The sequence below is a fragment of the Plutella xylostella genome, chromosome 7 (genome assembly GCF_932276165.1).
Source record: "Plutella xylostella chromosome 7, ilPluXylo3.1, whole genome shotgun sequence".
Classification (NCBI taxonomy): Eukaryota; Metazoa; Arthropoda; class Insecta; order Lepidoptera; family Plutellidae; genus Plutella; species Plutella xylostella.
In genome coordinates this window covers 9757029-9784597 of record NC_063987.1, presented here as the reverse complement: position 1 = coordinate 9784597, position 27569 = coordinate 9757029, and the positions used below count along the sequence as shown (strand labels likewise).

At 37.0% G+C, this 27569-nt stretch overlaps 1 protein-coding gene and 2 long non-coding RNA genes across 3 annotated transcripts in view; 1 reads left to right on the top strand and 2 right to left on the bottom strand.

The window, feature by feature from the left end:
- Positions 1 to 27569, top strand: part of LOC105383499 (dystrophin) — a 401823-nt gene that overhangs the window by 185932 nt on the left and 188322 nt on the right. The window lies entirely within an intron of this gene.
- On the bottom strand, positions 7886 to 9928 carry LOC125488819. Its single transcript, XR_007266514.1, has 4 exons — positions 9672 to 9928; positions 9351 to 9407; positions 8657 to 8766; positions 7886 to 7987 (listed from the first exon to the last, which is right to left on the bottom strand). It is a non-coding gene; the product is annotated as an uncharacterized LOC125488819 (long non-coding RNA).
- Positions 12845 to 13411, bottom strand: LOC125488820. Its single transcript, XR_007266515.1, has 3 exons — positions 13364 to 13411; positions 13124 to 13144; positions 12845 to 12985 (listed from the first exon to the last, which is right to left on the bottom strand). It is a non-coding gene; the product is annotated as an uncharacterized LOC125488820 (long non-coding RNA).

Below are 27569 nucleotides of genomic sequence, written 5' to 3'. Positions count from 1 at the left end.
AAAACTTATAGCCAACACCCATGCTAACGCGTTGTTCAATAAAGCTTGAAAACCCCGAACTCTGTTCCCAGGACCCATTGTTGTGAGGTAAAGCTTCATTTACAACTACACCTCGGAGGCGTTTTATTAGCTGACTACAGACAGACAAGACATCATCCGACTAGACGCAACACAAACGAGGTTGTCGAGCAAAATCATAAGCCAGTTACGAGTTGTCTATCCCAAACCCATTTATACACCGTCCACTTTAACTTGTCCTTTAAACTTGCCACGACCGTATAGGAATGTTCTGAGGAATAAGGTATGTTTTTGTTTAAATCTAGCGCTTTAACGGGACAGGGGGGTCACTCTATAAATCGACGAACAAACCAACAAGAATTGTCACGCAATCGGCACGCTTAATACTACGAGATAGAGTTGTGGGTAACGCTGCAATTTGGTTTTTCCGAAGCTTCAGAGCGCTGTGCTAACGACGGCTCTATCTTGTTGTACTAAGCGTGCCGATTGCGTGACAATTCTCGTTCGTTTTTTCGTAGATTTGACAAAGTGACCCCCCAGACAGGGTAGGGTTATGCGAAGTGGCGCGCGGGGTACAATATTCATGAGCGACGTACGTCGGACCGCTGATGCGTTTACGGGTTATGTCTGATCTGCCACCTGGTTGCTTCAATTATTCCATCAGTTTGATGAGATAGGTAGACTTGAGGGAAAGGTAGAACTGAAACAGCGTTTCTTGATGTTACATTAAATTTTAACCAAGAATTTATTAAGTACCTTATTTATTTGTAAATAACAACTGAAACGTTTGTGTTTCTCGGTTAAAACCAATTTTCTGTGCTATTTCTCGGCCGGCCGATAGTCGAAATAATGTCAGCGACACCACTAGATGGCGCTGTGACTGCAACACACGAGCCCCTCTCGGGTAATTCGTTTACAGAATGGAAAATATAAAATTCCACCGTTCCCAAAGTTTTTAAACATTTGATTCCGATGTTGCGCTTCTCGACTGTCTCATAAATATTTTATATTGAATCCCCGCGCCCGCGATAGCGGTTTATAGTTTATTCTTTATGTGTGAAAACAATGATAACATTTATGTATTTTTTAGGGTTATGTTGAGGTTTGAATAAGTACTTTGTATGAAATCTTTGTTAGCTTATAGAAATATCTAACCCACTAAAAAGCTAGTTAAGTACGGAAGTCCGATTTGTCCGATACTTACCTTCTCCATAAACCTTATTATTTTACATACATTAAAGGTAATACTTCACGCTATTACAAATAGGTACACACTAAAGAGTTGCTCATAAATGTGCCGATATTTACATCGCATCGACACCATAACATCGAACATAACATAAACTCACTATTGGAAATAAAATCATTAATTAAAATATTCCAATCAAATAGATTTTTTTCAATGAAATGCAGTCAATTAGTTCTGAAACGGAGGTTGTTTCAGTAATTCGGTATGTCATGCGCGGGCAATCTATTAGGGAGGCGGAATGCGCCGCGCCCCGCGCATAAAATATTTATGACTTTTTCTTCCTACCCGCTTACACCGCGGTGAGGGAGCAAGCCATAGGCGACAGCGGGGAACTAAAGTCACTATTTCAGAAGCAGATAAACGTAGACGGGGAAAAGGAAAACTTCATCAATTGCGCGTTAGGGTGCCTTCTAGTTTGCCGTCGTGCTGCTTTGTATATTACACATAACGCATAATATTCTTAATTTAATAACGACAGTAAAACTGAAAATGCTTATAGCAATCTAACCCCCTTATTCATAAAAAAGTTACTGGACGGATTAGCTATTGAACTGTTTTGTCACTCTCTGTCAAAGAACAAATTGTTCTCTGTCAGAGAGGGACAGAACAGTTCAAAAGTTAATCCGTTCAGTAACTTATGCTGTAACCCCGTAAACACCGTTCAACCCTGTAAGAGATCTGAGAGAGACTTTAGAGTACTTACTATTAACAAGTTGTCAATGGCCTTCTGCGTGTAATCAATTTATGGTTGTCTGCTATAAGCAATATTATGACCACTTTTTTACTGTTTTTTTTTAATATAGAGCAAATTAATAGTTGGCATAATATATTTTTGGTTTTCCACCAGTCTCTCATGCCTTATTCATCAGCTTACAGAAGCGGTTCGGATTAAAGTTGGGTCGGACAAGATCCCACTCGGAAATCACGTTTACAAGTGAATTTTTATGGAGTTTAGCGAACAGTTTGTGTTGAATTTTATATTGTGTTGCGTCTTGCTGACTCTGAACTAAACATGTTCTATTTATTAAAATAAAAAGGCTGCTTAGAGCTTGTTTGGAACTGGGATATACTAATAGACGATTTTACCTATAACTTTATAAGCAGAACTTCAGTATAACATGCATCACTGTACACACCCTTTGGTGGCTTAACGAACAAACCATTTAATACCGGATGTCCTTCTAACATTTCATGTTATTCATAAAAAAGTGAATGTTTTTTATAATTCTTCCATCGATGGCCCTGTGATTGACACGAAAAGTGATCAAATTAAATCACCAAGTCACAGTAAATGTCCTTCTAATATTTTCCTAGTCTCCTCCACCTTACAGTAATAAAGAAGAACAGATACCGTATAAAAGCTCCACCGAGACATATAATTCAAAACAAGAACTCAGGTAAAAAAGATCATAATTTCAAACCTCGAGTTTAGAAAAAACTGTTGTCCTGGGACACTCGATTAATGTAAAAAAGGTCGTGTATAAACGCAATATTTTGATAACAGATGGCGTTAACCACGTGTTTTGTGCGGCGGTAAAAAGTAATGTACTGCGGGGTCAGGGCTGCCCCGGTAATGTCCGGGCTATGATATGGATATGCGCTTTATATTCTGTTTATTGCACCATGTCTGGCTGGGAACGGGCTCGTAAAAAGCCATCTCATTGAAAATAGACAAGCAATTTATTTTTTTATTATACTTATTATATTTTGGATCTTTTGATATTGAACACACACAAAAACACACGTACTCACGCCTTGTACTAATGTAAAGTAAGAGGCAGATAAACCTGACCCCCCTCATAAGCATTGTTACTATGTGAGGGGGGTCAGGTTTCTCTGCACTTGACCGTACTCCCTTGCGGGGTAGGCAGAGGTGCATTGCTGCACCCACTTTTCGCCAGAGTGTTATGTTAGTCCCAATGTAATAGAGGGCGGGCCTATTGCCATTTTACGGGCACATCCAAGACCCGAGAACAAATATCTGTGTTTAAACAAATATCTGCCCCAGCCGGGAATCGAACCCGGGACCATCGGCTCAGTAGTCAGGTCACTAACCACTACGCCATTCGGTCGTCTTTTGATATTGCTCCTTTTTAAAAGTACTTACAGCAAAAAACATTACATATTTATAAATCATTTTTTTTCTTACATTCAAAATGAGAAAGATGATTAAAAATTTAATTCTTTTTCAAAATAAAATACAGTAAAACTTATGACTTTTAATATGTCTTTAAAAACCAACTCGTAGAAATAAAACCTACGTCTACGGCAGCTAGAGAAAGCCAAATATTTTTTGCCTGAAATCCTGAAGGTCACAAAGTAAATGAAAGCCGCTTTTGGCATTGTTGTTTCTTTTATGAAATCATCAAATGAATAAATGTTATTGTCTTAGATTTATTACCAACACTACACAACATAACACACACACGTTTTATTTTATACTTGCTACATATACGGGCACAAGGTAACTCTCATTTCAGCCATTTTACATAATGCCTGAAGATTTGCATAATGTGTAAGACAACCGGCCGGTTTAAAAGTGATGCGTTAAGGAAAAAAAATGCTCAAATGTAAGTAGCGTTCGCAACGAAATGAGCTTTAAACTTTAGCTGAAAAAGCCAAATTTACATATTATTGCTTTTTATGACATAATTTATTTGACGTTGGATGTGGTTTTGTCGTGGTAAGCATGGAGTTTTTATGGTATATTTTTCTGTACTTAAGTTAAGTTTTATATGTAAGAAAAAATAATATTATAGCTGCAACGTAAGAAAAATCAAATCATTAATATCAGAATAATCAAATGATAATTTGATTATTTTAAAAACAAAATTGTTTTTGTTGATCTTCCTGCTTATAGGTTCCATTTTCTTTTTCCCCTGTGATAAGCCACCTCGTGAGTTGGCGCGTCAATAATCATCCTTACGGATAACGGAATGTATATTTCTCTTTGAGGCCAGAATGTTATTGATCTTGTCAATATGCTGTTGCTCAAGTAACAATATGTCTTATTTAGATATTTTAAAATTGGTGTTAAGTATTGCTTTTTTCAAATTATAGTAAATATTGTATAGGTTCTATGTCACGATTACAAAAGGAATCTTTAAACTTAAACAGTATAATGTGTGAAAGGAAATAGACATTTCCTTACAACATCCTTTTAAGGTACCTACTTTAAGATAACATCATAGTTGATTCTATTGTCGACCCTTCCATTATGTTCATCATAACAATAACTATTAAGATACCTCCAACTTCGTATGGCAGCAGGCAGTTTGAGAAGTTGACCCCTTTCTTAACTTAACCCATAAATGTAACCTTAATTATTTCCCAAACAATGAATTTAATGACGTTCACGAAATTAAAAATAAATGGCTCCTCATACTTTTCCTGCCAGTCTTTTCGCATAAAAAATATGAGGTTAAAAAACTTAAAAAAGGAATATTGAGTAACTTAAATACACGCACGTGCCGCCATGTTGTAATTAACTGACAAAATGGCTGCCACGCGTCTGCCGCCTGATGGAATAGCTATCTGATACATGAGAATATTCAGTTTAATATTGAACTTTGAGGTTTGCAGTTATTTCGACGGGATTATGGTCTAATAATGTTTAATCATATCTGCTAATTTTAGCGGAACGGATACTAAACAGATTCTACCAATTTTCATGATATTGTGAATTATTGTTATTGAAGCGTCGGTCTTCTATGTGTCTCTTTATTGCCAATTATTTACCTTTTTTCTGTTACTGACAAGCATTTTATCTTTTCAGGTAAGTCTCACTACAAACCGGTCCATACTACGGTAAGAATTTCAAAACAAAATTGTGTTTCAAATTAGAATAAACATAGTAATGAGTACAAATTTACATTTAAATGTGAATGTGCAGACGTTGTGAAAGAAAATTTGGGATGAATCCGCGAAGAATGTTGGAGTGAGGTAATAGAGAAAATCTCTCATTATGCACTGCTTTCCTACAATTCCAAAGGATACAGATCCTTATAGACTGATACAATATATTTTTTACGCGTATAACGTATATAATTGAAATCAAAGAGGTTTATCAATCTCGTTTTAAAAAAATAGTGTAATATCTACCAAATCATTAAAGAAAGTTTTGGGGTGTGGCAATAAAATTTCTCTCAGTGCAGCGTAGCGAAGTCCTGAATATCTCATGACCACGTCCTAATGTCGCCGCTCGCTTCCTTGTTCGCTTTTTCCGTGGCCACACCCTTATAGTTGCGCTCGACGGTGTAATTTGCAGCGTTCTCTTCCATAACAACCTCAGAACACTTACTATCATCATCTGCTGCTGCCACTACATTTCCCTCCTTTTTTCTATCACTTTAGGGTGCAAAGTATTTTGTTATCAGAGCCCTTTCATCGCATTCAGACATTTTCTACTTAGTGTTTCATCCAATTATCTGTTTGTAACTACTTGTACTTTTGCTAGGTCTTTTAAAAACACTTAGTTCACGTTCTTTATATTACGTTCCAACTATAAAAACTGCTTCTAGTCTAACTTTTTTCATCGTTGTAAAATTCTCCCATGTTTATGATAGTTTTTGTAGGTAGGTTATGATATACATACAAATACATTATCTTGGAAAATCCTTATATGTAGGATAGCAATTATAAGTATAATCAATCAAGATGATAAAAGAAGAGAACTAATTATGAGTAAGTACTTCAAAAAAGTTACTTTCTAAAATAGGCATCCTAAATACGAAAACTTAGAAAACATAAATATAATATTTTATTTCCCATCAATCCTAATTCATTAATCTCTAGTTTGCTGCTCAAAAGTGTAAGAGCCAGAGGAGTCGTCCTCACTATCTTCCTTCGAGCCGGACCCGTTGTCGTCGTTCTTCGGACCGTAGTCGTAGAACATGTGGTCCCCGTTGCGGAGCCCCGCGTCCGCGCCCGCCGCGTCGTCCTTGCAGCGGTGCGAGTGGATCTTTACGAACACTGGGAAAAAAGTGCAAAAATCTAGGACCCTATTGAATTAAACTTAAGAATGTATTTATTTTAAGTAGTTACTTATGAAGATATTTCAGGAACTAATTCCTGCAATAAGAAATGAGTATCCATGTTTGTTTTTGCTTTATAATGGCTATTTATCTCAATTATTCATTCTCATCCATTCAGCATGGCAATAAAAAGGATACTTGCTATAACTATAGCTAACCTAAAGTTTTTTTTACTATCAATTTGAATTTATACATCAAATAATTTGGACTGCTTAGAACTCATCGGTAGGCAATCGTGAATATAAAGCTAGTGCCTACCTCATATTTTTCTATTGATCTATTTGACTAGTGTCAAGGCTTACTGGTGCCGTCCTGGCAGTTCCTGTACCGCATCATGCAGATGCTCTTGAAGCTCCTCCGGGCTCGCTGGTAGGCGCCGCAGATCCACCGGATGTCCGGTTGCCGCCAGCCCTGCCCCATCTCCGTCGGGCATGGCTGGCACTTGCGTCTACGCGTGCTCCTGTCTCTGCAAATTTTAGAGGTTAATATCTGTTAGCTTCATACTTTTGTACCTTGTCAAGCTGACAAACGACCTATTAATTCATTCAAAGATTTACAAGTTGTTAGTTTGAAAAGGTATATAAATGTAAGCTATTAATGAAGCTGACAGTATTTACTAACACTTGTGGTATAGTTGGAGGTGGATAGGTTTAATTAATTTGCAATAATTCTAGTGTCTCTACTTGGAATTTCATTGAAATTTATTAGCAAATAATTTTGCTGCTATGTATCGGATGTTAATGATGAGTTATGAGGACGTGGAATTGGATTACAGTGATTATTAGTTTATACCACATGAGCCACAATATTATGAGTAATATTGTATTGACAGTACATACTCTAGTAAATCGTTACTAACTCAGATTTTTTATTCTTCTCATCGGATGTTCCAGTGGCGACTGCTGAAGAATCTAAGTTTAGCTCGTCCTTCCGTGAAGACTTTACTTCAGAAGAAGACGTTTTGTCTCCGTCAGATCTCCTTCTTGTACTTATTAACACTCTCTCTTCTATTCCTGTTGTGTTGTCTTGCACACGTCGGAAAATTTCTGCTTCCACTACGTACACTGAAAATACTCTAACTTACTTCAATGATATCATGATATCTATTAATACAAATTTCCTTATCACACTATAATTTTAACTGGATAATAAACTGTTACATTATCTTACATTAAAGAATGAACTTACAGATCACTGATAGTACAGCAATAGAGAATAAACGTGAATGCACCATTTTGACATGATAAATAAGACTTGGAAATAAACAGAGCGAAAAATTGCAATTCCATTTGTATTTTTTCAATTTTCTTTGTTTTACGATCACTTTACGACCTATGAAATATTTTTCTGTACAAACGTGTTTTATATAATATTACTTTTCAAACCGACTCAATGGGCTGAAACAAATTTTATCCTATATGATATACATGAAATAATATATTATTAGTACCTAATTAACGACATAGAATATGTTCTAGTTTGTTTATAAATATCCAAAATACTTAAGGTGGACTCTTCATAAATAAAAAAGTTTTTTTTTCTAGTTTATCAAATGTATTAACTCAGAAGTGTAAAAATATGTGCTGTGAATATTTGCTGATCAAATATAAACTATAAATATACTCAATTTTCCATTTCCAAAGCCATGTCGTCGTCGTTATTTCATCCAAGTTTCATTCATTTAAACCTGAAAAGAAGATAAATTTCTATTGAACTATTTTATTTCGAGCTGCAGTAAATAATAATTGAAAAGAAATATGAATATATCCAAAGAAACCATAATTTTATTCTATACAAAGACTTTCAATGATATTAATTAACCAATCAGTCACAAAATATATTTTAAAATAATTTATTTTATACATATTGCTAAGTACATGAAGAAGGGGAGGCCTTTGCCCAGCAGTGGGAAAACAAATAGGCTATATAAAATAGCTACATAACCATTCTGCAGTAACAACCAATAATTTAGCTAATAACAGGGCCTCTAGTACAGGTTTTGCAATAGACGTAAACGAAAAAAGTTTTGGTTTTCTTCTGTCTCTTGGGCCTCTAGTACGGTTTTTGGAATTTACGTAAACGAAACAAGTTTTGGTTTTCTTCTCTCACCAGCATACATTATCTGTCAAAAGTTTTACGCGAGTTTTTGTATGCGAGAAAACGTAAACTATTATAGTTTTCGTCAATACATCAAACCTACTAGACCTACTGCATACATTATCTGTCAGTTAAACTTTCAAAAAAAGTTTCATGAAAGTTTCCACTAGAGGCGCCACTTTGTATTTGTGAAAACGTGAACTTTTTTTTAGTTTTCGACAAACTATGAAACTAGACGGGCAGTAGCTTAGTTGCTTACGCAAGAGTCTCCGTAGCAGACGCTGTAGAGGCTCCCAGTGGCGTTGCGGCGACAGAAGCACGCCTCGCAGCCCTCGTGGTACTTGTCCCCGTCGTACTGGCACCGCTGGCCTGGAGGCATGCCGTTATACAGGGCGTTGCAAAAGCGGTGTAGCAAGCAGGTGACACAAGATGTCGTGTCTTTTTTGTTTTACGACTTTTCGAAATTAGTAAATAAATTACATTGTTGGTAATTTTTTTCATAATTTTTTACTGGGAGGTAGAATCAAATCAAGCTGCCTTTGAATTTAAGATAAGAGTTATCAGTTTGAATGAAAGTAAAATTTTGGCTAAACTTTTCGTTTATTTATAAAAATCCAATAAACTACGAAGCTCCGGTAAACGGGATTATGTACTGAGAAGTTTGATTAAAATGAAATTTGCATGCAGTCCGCGCCAGCTGCTCTCCTAATATATTTTTAATTTGTTTCTCGAAGGTTGTCAGTTTTGACTCAAAGACGCCGCTACGGGACTTTACCTGAGGATCTTTTGTTATATTTTTTAGAAATTGTTTATTAACAATTCTGCTTTGGTTAAACTTGAGGCAAACACAATATTTGTGATAAAAAGTTTGTCAAGTATTTTCACGTGTCTTGAGAGACTATGTTGAAGGTTTTATTAATTAACATAATTTGTTGTCCGTAGTTGTAACTTACCGGATCTAATGAAAGGTCCTGATGGTGCAGTAGAAGAATTAGATGATTCAGGAATTACTGAAAATAAAAATACCTAAAATTAAAATAGCCTCGGAGCCTCCTTTCTCCGTATGAAGCTGTTATTTGGTAATAGTGAAAAACTAGCAATTTCATTTTCCAGGTTCTCTATCTTTTATCTAGTTACCTATCTCTATTTAAAGATATAAAATTCTTGTAAAACAATCAGTCGTTTACTTGTGGATAAAAAAACACCCTTCTAACTTTAAGAAGATATGAGCATACATAACACTACAGTATTATAAATAATACCATAATACTTACGAGGTGAATTAGGTAGGTCCTTTTTCCGTGACGGAATAGTACTCTCGCGGCCACCCACCCCCTTGCCCTCTGACTCTGGATTCGTTCTGCCGATCTTCACTGGAACGTTCGGGGAAGAAGGCAAATTATTCTTTGGTTTCTGAGTTGATCCCAGGTTGTAGACCCCATCGACGCCTGACGTGGTGTGCGTAGCAGGAGTAGTGGCTCCCTGGCCCGAGCTACTGGGGTTCTTGTAGAGACGAGGCGGCAGTTGATAGGCCGAGTTCTCAGAGGGATCCTGCTGTTTGGAAGGAGAACCTTCTGGTAGAACAGCATTCACTTCAGCATTCCGATTTTGATTTTTATGCCTCGGTTGACTGTTTAGGTGCGGTTTAGATTTTTGTAGCCCACTTTGATATTCAAATCGGCCTGGTTGTAGCCCATTCGGATAATCGCCTTGATATTGGTTGGGATAAGCACTCGGGTAGTATGTAGGCATTTGTTGACCAGATCCTGGTGACGGTTGAGGTGGTTTGTACTCGTAGGGTGGTCCAGGGTACACGACATTTGATGTTGGATATACATTGCTTGGTGGGTTTTGTGGTCTGTTCAGTGACGGTTTGTACGAATCTATGAGCGCGTTTAAAGGTGAAAAGTTATAGATTGGCTCAATCAGTCCAACGCTATTTGACTGCCCAAAAGTTGGCAAATATGGAGGTACTACTGAAACATAAAATAATATATATGTTACTGTAAAAGCCCGAACAACGGTAAATCCTAAGATTTACGCGTAAAACCTAAGATTTACCAACTCTTAATGGTAAAAGCCCGAAAGATTTTGCGATTCGCACTTTTACCACTATTCACTTGGTAAATCTTAGGATTTACATTAAGGCACGGTAAATGTTGAAAAAGCCAGGTTATAACTTATAACCTCCGTAGTCGAACAAAGCGTCCGTAGTCGAGCGGGCTTCAAGTGGTTCTTTTCTGGATGCTTTCGTGCTTCGGACGGCACGTTAAGCCGTGGGTCCCGGTTACTGCTTCGGCAGCAGTCGTTAAGCCTAGTCAGAGGCCTTCGGGCGCTTGAAAACGTCTGACAGTCGGGTTGCCCACTTACCCGACAACTCGCTCAGCACAAGCTTGCTTGTGTTGGGGTCCACCAACCCGCACTAGGCCAGCGTCGTGGACTAGATCGAAACCCTTCCTTCATTGGAAGGAGACCCGTGCCCCAGCAGTGGGGACGTAATGAGTCGTGATGATGATGATAGCTTATAACTAACCGAACTTAAGAAATATTTATTATTGTAATCTACTTTGCTCGACGTCAACAATAATAATACGTGAAAATTATTTTACTTCCGGTTTCCGTGTTTAAATTATCGTTCAGTGAATGAGTGAAAATAAAGTTATTTTCCAATAATCCAGGATTCAATGATAATTCGACCTTTTAACCAACTTTTACTAGGTGTCAGTGGTAAAACCTAGCATTAACCAAATTCTAATGGTAAAAGCCCGAAAAAAATGACCCATTTTCACAAATCCTTACATTTACCAACTCATGTTGGTAAATCATAAGATTTACTGGTAAATCCTAGGATTTACCGTTGTTCGGGCTTTTACAGTAACATATACAAGTTCTTATATATATTTTTTACCATGACAAAAACGAAATAAATAGTTATTGACAAAATCTTACCGCAGTTTGGTTGAAGCTTGCATTTAGATATAACATACTTGTATACAACTTGACAGATACAAACTTTGCACCCGTCAGCAAATATAATATTGGGAACCTGGTTTATACATCTTTGGTCTGAAAAAGAAAAATGCCTTTTTATAATATAGTTTCTAACTATTTTGTTTGTATCAGATCAAAATTTTATCTCCACGCACTCACAAAAATAACTTCCTTACTATAATAATTATTATTATGCTTTTTACCTAGAAACTGCAGTTTCTCGGACGTTATTTGAGCTGAAAGGGAAGCGATATGAATTTAATAAATAGATTTAGAATCTTAAATATTCAAATACACAATTAACCTCTTGACTATTTACTTACGGTTCTGAACGGGGAAATTACCTGAAAATAAAACGTTAAGATATTTATAAAACATTCGGCTTTTTAATGAAATATATATTATTATATGTATTGTCATATTCAAAGATGAAGACAAATAACACCTTAACCCAATTCTGATTAAGTACACAATCACAACATGTACTGAGTATTAGTTTCACTATACATGTGTGTTGTTACAAGGCTGTTAGGGGCAGTGCTCACTCAATCACTTGTCTCTGGTGGGGGTCGACCGCGAACGTGTTAATTGACTATTGATTGCGAAGCATTCTGCGTGCAGCTTTATATGTGTTAATAACTATACGAGTATCCCTACAGTTATTTGATAGACGAACTGTAGGTCTGTTCATTCACCAATAGGAACGGTTGTGTATTTATAGGTATACGGATTTTGTTAATGCTTTATTATGCCCTTTATGTTAACTATATTGCCAAGAGTGTGTTTTTATGTATGTATGGATTTTATTATTATAACCTGTTTGTATCTGATAATATTTCGACCCGAAACTTCTGCAATGGTTAAACAAACCATTTACTTTACCATCCATAATGATAAGAGCATATTGATAGTTCAAAGAGATTTTGGCTGACCTAGCTAGTGTCTCAAAAGAAATTACTTCCATTCCCAAGCAGCCTCAAATGTTAACCCTTTCAAAATTAACAAAGTCCCAAACTTTCATTTGATTTACTCGTTTACACAGTTTTTATTCGCATCGCATTCAGCGTGCCCTGTCTACGCGTTTTGTCAGTTTAATTTTACGGCCATTTTTGCGGCGCGTCGTAAATTTTTACTTCATTTATTTGCACCTCGTGTGTTTTTATTGCGTCCCACCTAATTTCTGGGCTCACTTTTAACGGGCGCTGTGGAACTGAAATTTATTATATTTGGACCTTTATAAATTCGTGTTAACTAATTCCCTTCAATGTGAGTCATTATTATTGTGTGTATTTATTTTAAAGTGACTTGAAACACTAAGCTACATGTGAGTAGTCTGAATGTCGCTTGGCCACTCACTTCATGACTATAACATACTATTAATGTATCGTGCTAGCCTCTGAGACCTGGCCAATGACTACGATAACTACTATAGAGAGAATCCGTGTGTATGGAATCTGAAAGTACTCACACTCTGGTCTGTTGGCCTTTTTGCACACTGGCGCGATGTAGGACCCGTACAGATTGCAGCTGCACTCGAGGCACGGGTCGCGGAGGTGCGGGAACTCAACCCCTAGTTGCTTCTCACCACACATCTCATCTGCGAACGGAAAACAGATTTACGTTCGTTAAATCTTCAGTCAATAAGGAACACTTCCCAAAAACAAAAGTTATCAAAAGGTTTGCGGGACATTATTCGATAATTAAATAGCAAGAAGTAAACATAAACAAATCATACCAACAGGAACTCCAGTCAATCCTAGAACAAAGCAAATAATGTAAACCTATAGTAGATTAAAAATACATCAATTCTAGAAACAACAATTGCTACATAGATAGTTACCGACTATTTTCATACCTATATAATTATTATGATTGAATTCAAAGTAAAAATGGAAAGCAGTGGATGATTACTACATGGTGAATAATAATAAAGATGATGAAAATAGTGATGACAAGTAAAAAATATAAATAATACCTGGTCCAAAACTCGGCGGAGTAGCGTCCGTCCCCGGCATGACACCTGCAACACGGATGAGAATAGTTGAGCTGGTCAGATTAAGGTCCTGTTTCACAATCTCTGGTTAGTGGCTACCTGTGAGATAAAATACATGCTGTCACTCTCTGTTATTATTTTTTAACAGTGACAGCATGTATTTTATCTCACAGGTAGCCACTAACCAGACATTTTGAAACAGGGACTTAATGTGACAATTCATAGTTACCGACTATTTTTATACCTATATAATTATTATGATTGAATTCAAAGTAAAAAATTGACTTTGAATTATTTACGAAATATATATTATATTTTGTAGTAATCTACATGGTGAATAATAATAAAGATGATGAAGATAGTGATGACAAATAAAAAATAAAAATTATACCTGGTTCAAGACTTGGCTTGATAGCGTCTGTCCCCGGTATGACACCTGCAACACGGATGAGAATAGTTGAGCTGGTCAGATTTAATATGACACGAACTAGCCTTACCATGGCCGGGGCCCAGGCCAGCACCAGCGACAAATTTAAAATATGTACTAAGTAGATCTTGAAGACTATAATATTATTAAACTTACAACATTCCTCTTTCGTGACACAGTCGACCTCGACTGTGGTCTTGTCGTATGACCGACTCTCGGTGCACACGCACTCCTTGCATGGGTCCCACGGGTGGTCGAACGTCACATTCGGAATGTATGGGCTGCAAGATTCATCTGGGACAGACACAGAATGTATGTTAAGACACTGATATAATCAATGCTAATAACAACGTCAATGATACTGATAAAATAATTATGAAAAACTCATTTCACATACTAACAACAATAAGATATATAGCAAACAACAACATAATGATGTACGTATAGAACGCAACATAGAATAAAAGGTTGCAGTCTGTAGAGCTGGAGTAAAGCCGCGAGCTGGAATAAAGGCCACAGCGCTGATTTTCAGCTGGCGCCTTGTAAGACAAGAATTTTAGACGTAAACATGAATAAATAAACGGAGGATAAGATGTTGTACCGCTTCTTGAAAAAATATTTTTGACTGATATAGAATTAATTTAATTTTATATTATTTGATTTCTATAATACCTAAGTATTAAGAGTTACTTACGAGGAGAAGGTCCTGGCAGAGGTCCTATGATAATTGGTCTTATTGGTGGTGTAGGCGTCGGCGGCTCTGTGGCTGAGAAATTCAAATAATTTCAAATAGTATGTAGGAACTGCTTTATTATTTTCTTGTTTACTATTATGTACTGTTTATTTATAGTGTACCGTCTTGCAGAACGTTTATTAATATTAAAATTTTGAAAATGATATCCTTTATGCAATTGTTAGCCATAAGACCCCTTTATATCCCATATTTTTTGTTCTTTTGTTAAAATCTAACCCCCTTATTCATAGAAAAGTTACAAGGCATTTTAACTAATAAACTGTTTTGTGCCTCTCTATCAAAGAACAAATTGTTCTTTGTCGGAGAGGGACAAAACAGTTTATTAGTTATAAGTTATAACGTTCTGTAACTTCTGTATGAATAAGGGAGTTATTCAGTTCAAGTATGTTTTTGTATAGTGAATTGCATGTTCATCTGTTTGCATTATTAATATTCTTACTTGGTCTTTCTCGTAAAGGTATCCCTATATGAATTGTTTCATTACTACTGGGTTCAGAGGGCTCACTTGGAGGTGGAGGCTCCGGGTACTGGGGCGTGGTCACATTGAACTGGATCTGGTGCGGCGGAGCAGGTGATGATGGTTCTAAAAAATAACAGATGTATGATTTTTAAGAAAAAAAACAGCTGTAACAATTATACTAGAAATAAATACATATTAATGAATGAAAGGTAAAAGTTTTGATAAGACGCGAGCCATTTTGCCGTTTTGAAACAAGTACATAGGCTGGTTTCCACACGATGTTTTCCTTCATCGCATCGTGGAATAATATAATTGCACTTAAATTCGATAGTTGAGATTTAAGACATTTATCTAGATAATTGTGTAACTTAAGAGTCACTGGTGTTGGTGGTAAAGAAGCTGTAAAACAAAAATAAATGTATTTTATATTTATATTTTTTTGAGTTCAAAGATTTGTTTCTGAATAGGTACAATAATATTAAAAACAATAATACTATATTAAATGTGAGAAACTTACGCAAAGTGGTGATCTCTGGCGATAAAACTGCAATAGAAATAAGATCATAAGACCAGCTTCAGATGCAGACAAACTATTACATAAGGAAACATACATTCAAAAGTTGACATACCGCATTGAGGATTTTGATCACAAACTATATCGACATCAAGCTGCCCAAGCTGCGTGAGTACTTCTCGACAGATGCACAGCTGGCATGGATTAAATGGGTTTTGGAATTGTTCGTTGATTGGAAGATATGGTTCACATGTTACAGCTGCAAAAAATTAAGATACATTGTGGAAATGAAACTAGACATATATATAGACAATATTAACATGATAGTTGCAGAAGATATAAAAGACGATACAGAAAACATAAAGAAATTTCACAAAGTAAACTCACGGTCGCTTATAGGCGGTGGTATAATAGCAGGTGCTGGCGTAGTGGTGACCTCAATGCTAGGTGTGACAGGCTGCATGCAGCCGCCGCAACTGGCGCAGATTGGCTTCAGCTTGTCGTGGTAGCCGACGCACGCGCAGACAGAGCAGTCGACGGTCGACGACGAGTAGTAGAACAGCTCGCCGATATGGGAACAGACTATGGTACTTGTGCCTCCTGTGGTAATATAAAATATAAATTTGTAAAACTTATGACGTCACTAAAAGATTGTAATATCTACTGGTACTGAGTTATTGCTGACCTACTATTGACGAAATACACTCAACAACAAAAAATATGTTGAATACTTATGTAGCCAGGTCGCAAAGGGCCAAACTTCGGGTAAAATTTGATAATATTGGTGCTAATGAATTTAATTATTTTGTTAAAAAAATAAGATCACAATAATTTGACTCTTAAATTATATACAATTAAAATACGCTTACCTGTTATACTTCCTGGGAGTATGTACTCGCTGGTGTGCACCCGTCTAGACTGAGACTGAGACTGAGACTGAGAATGAAACTGAGATCCTGAAAATAGTTATCTTTTAAAGTTTGCAATTAAACCACCACCTTAGGAAATGATCCAAGCGTAGAAAAGTAGTTTAAACCTTAAAATACCATTACACGCAAAAATCTTCCATTCGAGTGAACGACATAGTTGCAGCAATTACAACCCCCACATATTGTAATTATGATTTAGAAAGTTGAAGTAGGTAATGGTCAATTGAATACTTCAATACCTTGTATTAAGTTCAGAAAATTGGGTCAGAGATTTTTCAGTTCCTATAGTTAAAATGCATAGTTTAGGCCTGCGTCTCCTATTTTCGCCGTAGGTCGCGTCCAGCGTCACGCCGTAGGCCGCGTCACGATGCTCACTATAGAATTGTACTGATGCGGTCTCCCTCACACACCGACGTTGGCGCATAAACGTAGTGAGCATCGTGACACGGCCTACGGCGTGACGCTGGACGCGATCTACGGCGTAAATAGGAGACCCAACTTACTTCTAGATGATATTGCTTCTTGATTTTGTGAACTCAAAGAATTCTCTCGTTCTGGTTCTTGTGCCCCTGAAATTGCAGTAAAATATTATTTTTAAGTGGTCCTATTACTGTTAAGGTTGCTGGTTGTTTTATTAAACTGGAAATGAAAGAAAGAAAAGTTTTTTCGAAAATGTCTGACTCTTATGAATGTGATTCTCAATCCTGCCAGGTTTATAACTTTTTTTCCATATAATTCCTGCTGCATAAAAATATATATTATTATGTATATTCTAGGTCTTGCCCCTGTGAACCTGAAATTGATTCACAAAAAATATCAGTCTCTTTTTCTTTTGTTTGCTTGTGCGATACCTCAGTCTGTCTCTTTGTTAGGTACCTACATATTTTGTCTTTAGTATAAAAGCTATAGAGGAATAATAATAATATAGAGGAAGAAATTTCAGGAGCTGGGTCAAATATAAAAAATACGTGAATATTACCCAGCATTGATGGTTGCAGCAGATTTTGATAGGTCGATGAATTAACAGAACCCAGGTTTCCTAAAAATAAGTTAGTGAATTATATGTATAATTTTAAACATGAACATACATCATATTATCACAAAATATATGACCTACATACAATAACAAAGATAAGAGAGACATAAAAAACTCAACAAAAATCCCAAACTTTATGTTGAAAAATCCATAACATAATTGGCCTCACCAGCAGGAAACTTAAGCGGTAGAGCATTTTGTGATTCTGATGCACCTGGTTCAGATGGTGATGTATAGCTTCCATCTGGCAGAGTTAGAGAAGGTGAAGATCTCGGTTTTGACGGCAATGCTGGAGGCAAAGTTGACTCGGATCCGGTGTCAGTTAAAGTGCCGGGATCTGGATAATTTTCTGATGCGGCCCTGAATGCTGGTTTAATCACTGTGAAATACATGTTCGTATCACAACTATCCAAAAACTATGTAATGTTATAATATAGTGCAAGCGATATTGTACTTTGTACTTTTATTTGTAATATTTGTACAATAAAGAGTTAAATAAAAATAAATAAAATAAAATATTGCATAGAAAGTTATATTAGTTTAAAATTATACTTACCGTCTTTGGGATCTATAATATTTTCTTTTTCGGCAGCAGGTGACAACCCTCCCTGTCCTAGAACGTCATTATCAGATTCAAGGGCGCTATTTTTACCTGAAAAATTAATATGCACTGTAGTCTCTAATGCTAAAAACTTATTAAACTATTGTTAGTTAAAAGAAAGGACAAACAACTTACTGTCTGCAGATTTTTTGAGATCTTCTGAAAGGTCAGCGTTCCCTCCTGATACCAGCAGACAGAAGAAGAAGACGCACCAACCCACACAGCCCCCACGCATCATTCCCAAGAGAAAGATCACATCTGATCACATTTTCCAGTAATTGGGTTTATAAATGACCCGATATCTTGACAAGCAGGGCAAATTAAATGCATATCGACTGAGACATGGTGTGGCTAAATGTGAAGTATTTATCGCGAAATGCTTGTCAGAGTATAAGTTTTCATTTGAAGTTTATGGGAAAATGCATGTTTATCAAGAATTTTACCTTTAAAGTTATTGTTTTTAAGACAAGATAATGGATTTGTGATTTGTAAATTAATACAAAAAATGTGTGACCCGATTCATTTATTTCATTACAAATTTATTAATCTATTATCATAATAAATTATATTCAATACGAAAGTGGTGGGCCATTATTTGCTCAGCTATATTAAAATAAATATATTATCAGTTTTCATTGCCATCTTCTTGCCATTTTCAATCCTTGGTGTTAAAAAGTCGATTTTTGAAGCTGCAATAAAACAAAATTCATATTTTATGCTCTTGAAACGGTTACAATGATTGTGTGAAAGATGTAGATGGCAAAACTTACTAATTGAATTAGTAAGCTCATCCGGAGGATTGGGATTGGGATTGAGCTTGCGCCTGGGCTGCGCCGGCTCCTGAAGACTGAGCCTGGGCTTGGGCTTGAGCCTGAGCTGAGGCGGCTGCTGAGGCTTGAGCCAGGGCTTGCGCTTGAGCTTGCGCGGCTGCTGACGCCGCCGCCATGGCTTGGGCTTGTGCGCTGCCGCTGGCTGAGGCGGACGCCTGCGCCTGGGCCATAGCCCGAGCCTGAGCTGAAGCCATGGCCTGGGCATGAGCCTGCGCCATAGAGGCGGCCTGCGCCTTGTTTCGAGCTTCTGCTTGGGCAAACGACAAGGCCTGCTCTGCAGCCTGGGCCTCCGCTGCGGCCGTCACCGCTGCTAGTTGTGCTCTGACAGCACTTTGAACTTGTGCGGATGCTTGAGCTTTAGCGCGTCCGAAGCTAGAAGCTTGGGCAACAGCGGATGAGATAGCTTGAGCTGCAGCTTGGGCCTGTTGCTGAGCTTGGGATTGAGCTTGAGCGCTAGCTTGGGCTTGGGCTTGTGCTTGGGCTTGGGCTTGGGCTCGGGCATATGATTGTGCCTGCGCCTGAACTTGGGCTTGGACTTGGGCTAAAGCTTGAGATTGAGCTTGTGCTTGTGCTTGAGCTTGAGCTTGAGCTTGAGCTTCAGCTTGGGCTTGGGCTTGGGCTTGAGCTTGGGCTTGGGCTTGGGCTTGGGCTTGGGCTTGGGCTTGGGCTTGGGCTTGGGCTTGGGCTTGGGCTTGGGCTTGGCTAGACCCTGAACCCCATGGTCCTGCTCCATTGGCTTGTGACTGGGCTTGAGATTGAGCTTGGCTATCGCCTGCGCCCCATGGTCCAGCTCCATAACCATTGGCTTGTGACTGCGCTTGAGCTTGAGATTGAGCTTGGCTATCGCCTGCGCCCCATGGTCCCGCTCCATTGGCTTGTGACTGGGCTTGAGCTTGGGCTTGGCTAGCGCTGCCTCCTCCTCCTCCTCCACCGGCTGCTAAAGCTTGAGCTTCAGCCTGAGCTTGAGCTTGAGCTGGAAACGAAATTAGAAGTTAGGACCAATGAATTTTTTAATATGGAACACCCATAGTTTTTAAGCATGTATCTTCCAAACAAAGTAAGAGTGAAACATTTTTATTTACACACTACATTTAAAATAGTAGTTTTGTGCTAGTACAAAATAAAATATTAAATATATACTTACGTTTTGGATAAGCAGTAGCTACTGCAAGCAAGCAGCAGAGGCCCAGGATGGTCTTGAACATTTTCATAGCTTATTTTTGAATAATTTAGCTACTTTTTGTTGGCACTTAATTAAAGCCAACGACCGAAGAATGTGGTGTGCTTTGAAAACTCGTTCGTTTTTATACAGTGTCAGTGTTATGCGACGAAATGCAGGAAAATCAATTTATTTATTAAAAATCTTGATTATTTTTACGTGAAATCTATTCGATATTGTAATTTAATTATATCGGTAATCTTATAATTTAGGCGTCCCAAATTGAATAGCTTAACATGATTAAAATCTATACCTATACACTACTATTCTATTCTATTCTATTCTCTGTGGGGGGGTCTCGAATGAAACCTTTGTGCATGTCCCCAGGTCTAAACTGCCTTCCTAAGCTTGGACCATTTTCCACCACGCTGGTCCACTGCGGATTGGTGGGTTCACATATCCAGATGTGCTAAATCTAGATATGTAGGTTTCCTCACGATGTTTTCCTTCACCATAAGAGCGACGGTATGCATTGTACTTAAATTCAAAGAACTAATTGGTACATGTCAGCGCCGGGATTCGAACCCGCATGTCTGGCGTGAAAAGCGGGCCCGACACCGTAGGCACTTGTAATTTTCAGTGGACAACGAAACAAAACAAGCAAATGTGCATATCACTTTTGCATTTTTTCCAGTATTTTTATTTCTTCTTATTTCAAAATAATCATGTTTGAATTCCTAAATGACAAAATAGACTAAGGTTAACTTGGTTGTTATTTTAGGACTTAGCACTGATTTTTCAATAGTCAGATAAATGTTATCATGTCGTGGTCTCATCATATCATGAGCGAATAGGATGTGTGACAGTTGGATGAGACAGGCCGAGGACCGAGTGTTGTGGCGCTCCTTGGGTGAGGCCTATGTCCAGCAGTGGATGATTATTGGCTGATGATGATGATATTAAATAAAAACATATTCAGGGGAGTGAGGGGCTTATTCAATTAATTATTAATATAAGAAAAACTACAAACCTTCATTTATCGGCTTAGTAACAAAAATGCTTTGATTAAAAATGTTAATCTTTGGAAAGAAACTAAACAAAAAAAATATTAAAAATATACTGTTTCTTTTTTAATAGTCTATTTATTTTCCCACTGCTGGAAAAAGACCTCCCCTTTAATTTTCCACTCATCCCGATCCAATGCGGCTACCTCCTACTGATGTTACAGCTACTTATTTACCCCGTGGGGTTAGTTGTAGCAGCCACCGGGCAAGTAATTATTAATAATATTAATATCTAAGGCCGAGTTTTTTGATCCGTGGTCAACTTTAACCATTAGTCAAGTCACTTGTCGAACATGACAGCTGCATACGAATTTTCTTGGTTTTTAACTAATGGTAGCCATTTTTGACTAATGGTAGGGTTAACTAGGGATCAAAAAACTGGCCCTAAGTAATATCTAACTTTGTTGGTCACGTGACTTTTACTATGGAAAATAAAAATAAAAATTCGCGAATTTCCAAATTCTGATTTCAGTTTCGGGCTTAGATATACCATGCTGCACATGTAGTTTTCGGCTTAGTCTACCAATTTTGCAACACCCTGTAAATGTTATTAATATCTATTAGTTTTAGTTTATGACCATTCTTGCGTATTAGTTTTTTTTAGGTTGTCTCCTGTAGGGTCAATGCCTTGCAACCATGCATTTGAGTTTAGGTATACCTAATTTTGAGTGTTATTCTTTATCTGTAACTAACAAAATACAGGACTGCATGTGCCTTTACAGAATCTTAAAATAAAAACAAATTAAAATTTTATTCAATTTTATATATTTCGTGACAAGACTAGACATTTATTAGCTAGGCTTGCGACATCCGAAGGTCAAGCCCTAACCTGCATAAGGTCCGATACCACCCCCCATGGCTTGAGAAGCAGCTTGAGATTGAGCTGCAGCGTCGCCACCCAAGCCTCCGAGGCCGACGAAGCCGCCACCTTGGTTTAGGGCTTGGGCATTGGATTGGGCTAGACCTTGGCCAGAACCCAAACCATATGGTCCGCCTCCCAATGAATTTGCTTGTGACTGGGATTGAGATTGAGCTTGACTGTCGCCGCCGCCGCGGAGACCGAACGGTCCTCCGCCGTTGCCAGCGGCCATCGCCTGCACCTCGGACTGCGCTTGACTGGCTCCAAATTGAGCTGGAAACAAATGAAGAAAATGTAGCCACAGACTCCATATTACATAGGTGGAGAATAGAATTATTAAGAGGCTGGGAGTTACCGATTGAAGGGGATTTGTGGAAATCGTTGGAAGGATTATTAGGTGTATAAACATAGTAAAATTGTGGGACAGGAGGCCTTCTTGACAAACTTTGGTGAAAGAAGTAGCTGCTTACAATTAGTTATTATTTTCAATGACACAAAAAAACGAAATTATATAAAGGTAAATACTTACGATTTGGGTAAGCAGTTGCTACTGCGAGCAGGCAACAGATGCTCAGGAAGACCTTGAACATTTTCAAACTGGATTTATTGAATCGTTCAGTTGCTTGGTATTGACCCGAGAAGCCAGCGTCTGAAGAACTGTACTGTTCTTCGAAAATCCATACATCCGTTTTTAAACAATTTCAGTGCCATGCGATAATAAGCACAAAAAATCAATTAATTTATTAAAATCTTGATTAGTTTCGCATGAAGTCTAGTCCTTATTCGTAATATGATTAAATCAGAAGTTTAATAAAATTATGGTCATAAATGGATCGGGCATTAGTGCTTATCATAATTAAAATAAATTTGATTGTTTTCAGAGGTCATTTGGCTCTCCACAGAAAACCGACGTAATACACTCACGGGCTATGAAATAGTTCCACTCACAAAAAGTCGACACCAAACGACCCTAACTGTGCTACCACAAAAAAATATAAACACTGTTTAACTAGTGTTTAAAACGAAATTTGACAGATTTTGTAGGCGTTTGACAGCGCTAAACATCTGTTAAATACTGTCTAAGTTTTTGTGGTAAGTCCCTAAGTTTTTCCAACATTTAATTTAAAATTTGAACAAAATATTATTGTTTTTAGTTGGTAATATCCTGGTGCTCTATTAAATATACTTCAATGTTGCAGAAGGCATCATAAAGCTAGCCTTTTCCGTTTAGGAATACTTTAGTGTTTTTCTCAGTGGAACCTTTTCATTGCCCGTGAGTGTATATTAACACGCACTGGACACCATCCTCGATACCTCGGTCAGGATTATTACGATATTTGCACAACTTTGACCACTGAAACTGCAGTTCTAGTGCATTATTCTAACACAGTGGCGAGTTCCGTCTGTTCTAATTGTTTTAGCAATATTTTGATAATGGGTACCATTGAAATAAATTATTTGAATTTAAAATTATAATACATATTACCTATCTCATTTTGCAGTCATATTTGGTGTAAAAATATTTACCTACATTAATAATTGTGCTTTTAGTTTGCAATCCGCCACAAGCTTTGTCAATTGGTTTGTCACATGCATCTACCGTACCATCACCGACATAATAGAAATTTGCTGACCACCACCGAACATCAGCAATTAACAATCCATAAGCAGCGACTCACGCCGCCGCCGCCGGTCAGGTCAATAAAAGTTCCGTCAGATTTGACAAGCGACCCTGCTTAAGTATTGTTAATTGCTAATGTTTGGTAGTGGTCACCTCGCAATATCCACGACATATTTTGTCATAAAAACCTATTTAATAAAAAATATTATCAATATGCAACGTCAAATATGACAGTCCAAAAAGCCAGCCCGAGATGTTTGTTGTACCTAGGCTGAAGGTACCCACTATACTCTTGTTAGCAAGATAATATCTTTTGAGCAAGGTACAACAAACATCTCATTCGAAAGTTTATAATTTGACTTTATAGAGTTATCTTCTTCCTAGAATTTTCATTTTTAAGGGTCGGCTTTGGGCGACATGTCACGCCATTTTACCCTAACCTCTGTCGTATCATCATTCACTCCGCACTCTCTCATGATTATTTTCTCTCACACAATCAAGCCACGTCTTTTTTGGTCATCCTCTCTTACGCTTTCCTTCAGCTCTCATGTCTAACACTTTCTTTGTGACATAGTCATCTTCTCTTCTCATGTCATGTCCAAATTAAAAAAGGCCATACCTCCCCTTATATACTCATTTCTTATTCTATATTTTCTGATCACACCACACATCCATCTCAATCTCACCATTCTCATTCAATTCAATTCAATTCAAATCGTTTATTTGGCAAAAGAAAGAAAAAATTACAACTAAGGTACAAATATACATTGGTTTTGTAACTACTAAGTTCAATAATTGATCACTGAAAACCTAAACTAGGTTAAACCTGTATCATAGGTTTCAGTTCCTTCCATTTGACACTAGAGATAGAAGTTTACAATTTACTACAAAAAATCTCCAAAGTAAGGCTCTAAAATGATTTAAACTTTAGTTCAGTATGTATGACAGTACTTATAGTATTACTAATAATTAAGCATTATAGTTGCATCGTACAAAAAATCAACATAATAGTTTACAATATTATTGCAAAAGAGATTGAATATAAATATGATAATATATATATAAATATATACACCTATACATATATTTATTGCATATACATATATAAATAAATATGTATATAATAACCTACAATACATAAAAGTACTTAAGTACTTATAAATTATTTATTACCTAACTAACCTTTCCGGATTTGTATACCCTTTTTGCAACATCCTATATAATAATAATAGAGAATCACACCTGTAATACAATACCTATAGTCTTGTTTGATGACAATAACCTACTTTAGCTAGCCTAAGCTGATGGCTTATTTTTGTATTGATATCAAGGCTTCTGTATCTTTGTAAGTTAGTTTCTGTAACCAGGTGTTTAGTTTGAATTTACATTTAGAATAATTAAGAGGGAATAGATCAATTTCTTTGTTTATCTTATTATATAGGTATGGTCCTAGAAAACAAGTGCTCCTTTGCATAAATGTCGTCCTATGACTTTTAATGGTACATATTCTGTCCTTTCTTCTCTTTCTTAAATTTGGTGTATACGGTTGGTTAAGATGTTGTCGTAGAACAGTTGCTTTTATGAACAGTTGTCGCACTGTTAGTACACCACACAGGGAGTAAAGTTCTGAGGTAGCAAAAAAGTAGGGTTTAAACAGCATGACTTTCAGTACAGCTCGTTGAGCTCTTTCTAGAAGAAGCATACTGGTTAACGGCGAGCCTCCCCAGGAGGTGATACAGTATTGTAACAATGATTGGGCTAGGGCATAGTAGGTATTACGCAGAAGAGCAAAATCAGCGACCGGTCGGAGCTTTTTCATTATATGTATAAGTCGTCTCACTCGTCCACACAGAGCATTAATATGGGGTTTCCAAGAGAGCCGTTCATCCAGTAGCACACCCAAGTATTTAATAGTTTTAGTACGTTCAAGCACACCACAGTCACATACTGGATTGCATAGGTCTATATTGTCACATTTGTGGGCACGAATGGAAATATCGGTGTCTTTTGGTATTGTCCTGCAGGTCATTGCAAATGTGATAAACTTAGTTTTTTGGACATTTAGTGTAAGAAGGCTGTTATTCAGGTGATGGATTACTGTTCCAAGCCCCATTTCTGCATTAGCTTTTGCCTCCTCCCAGCTGTTCGCACAAAATATAAGTGCAGTATCATCCGCGAAAGTAAAGACTTTTCCATGTTCAAATTTAGTATTGCAAATATCATTTATATACCCTAGGAAGAGGCTAGGACCAAGTACACTTCCCTGAGGGACACCAAACGTAATTGGAGCATCAGAGCTGCAGTATGAGCCAATTTTAATTCTTTGTGTTCTGTTAGTAAGATAATCTTTGAATAATTTTAGTATGACGCCCCTTACACCCATCATTTCCAATTTCTGGATAAGTTTAGGGATAGAGACCGTGTCGAAAGCCTTGGCCAGATCCAGGAATACACCGATACATTTCTTTTTGTCGTCGAGATTTTCCATTACATATTTAGTTAGGCCAGTTACAGCATCTTCAGTTGACTTACCTGCCCTGAATCCAAATTGGTGATTTGAAAGGAATTGGTTATTTTCTAAGTATGATAGTAAGCGTTTATTAATTATTTTCTCAAATATTTTAGAGAGGGCAGATAAGACTGATATTGGTCTATAGTTCTCGACACGGTCCCTATCACCAGCTTTATGGACTGGATGGACGACCGCTCTCTTGAAAACCAAGGGAAAGATTCCCGTATCTATAGAAATATTAAAAATGTGAGTCAATACAGGTACCAGAGAAGATTTACACAATTTCAAAATTTTAGCACTGATGTTGTCCCAACCAATTGCACAGTCATCTTTTAAGTTTAACAAAATTGCTTCTACTTCACTTGAATCCGTAGGTAACATGGTCATTGAGTTGACCGAACTGTTATTTAAGGTATTGGTTTGTTTATTACACAGGTTACCGTTTAGTGAGTTTATTTGGCTTGCTAGTTTTTTACCAACATTAGAGAAGTAATCATTTATATAGTCTAGTGATTTTTCAGGACATTCTTTTATATTCAATAATTCAGTAGGAGGTCATCTCTGTCACATGCGTCTTTTTCTCATCAGATACTTTATATGTTGTCATATATGCGTTCATTTCTCATCACATACTTTATATATTGTTGTATGAGCACTTTGTGTATGCCCTGTATGTGCTTTATGGGTGCTCATTTCATTACGATTTTCCTACAAACGGCAGGTACGAGTACTTCGGTACTAATGAAACTGAACCTGATAAGCCATTAAATCTTGTATGAAAAGGAGAATTGTTGTTAAACTTTTTTGTTGTAGGTGTAGCCCAAAGATACTCTTAATTGCACATAAACAGAAACAGTTTCACAAACATAGAAAAGAAAATGTACTTAGGTATATATAAATAGTACAATCGGCGGCCTTATTACTTAAAGTAATATCTTCCAGACAACCAGATAGAAAGAAAATCGATAGTATAAAAAGGGTAAAGTGTGAAAACAAGAGTTCTATCTGTATATCTATCTGCATACTGATCAGATATTATATATTATGCCGTGTAAAATTGTATACTTTACTTACTGGTTTTGTAATTATGTCATTTTTATTTACTCAATTCGTTAGTAAAAATATTAGTATTTTGATATTTTTTATAATAATTTAATTTTATCTTTATTATACTTTCCTGCACTTGTTCATGTTATATTATATTATGTAACATTTCATCGACAACTTTATCAATATTGGCTTATTAGGGTGAATAGGTACTCGGTAAATTATACACACTTTTCTACCTTCTAAAAAATATGTGCTCTCTGATTGGCACGGCGCAATCCGGGTTGCAAGGTAACTCCTGGCTGGGTGTAGCGCAGTAAAATATTTGACATGTCATAAAAAATATTTATAAATGCAAATCTAATTTTTTTTAAA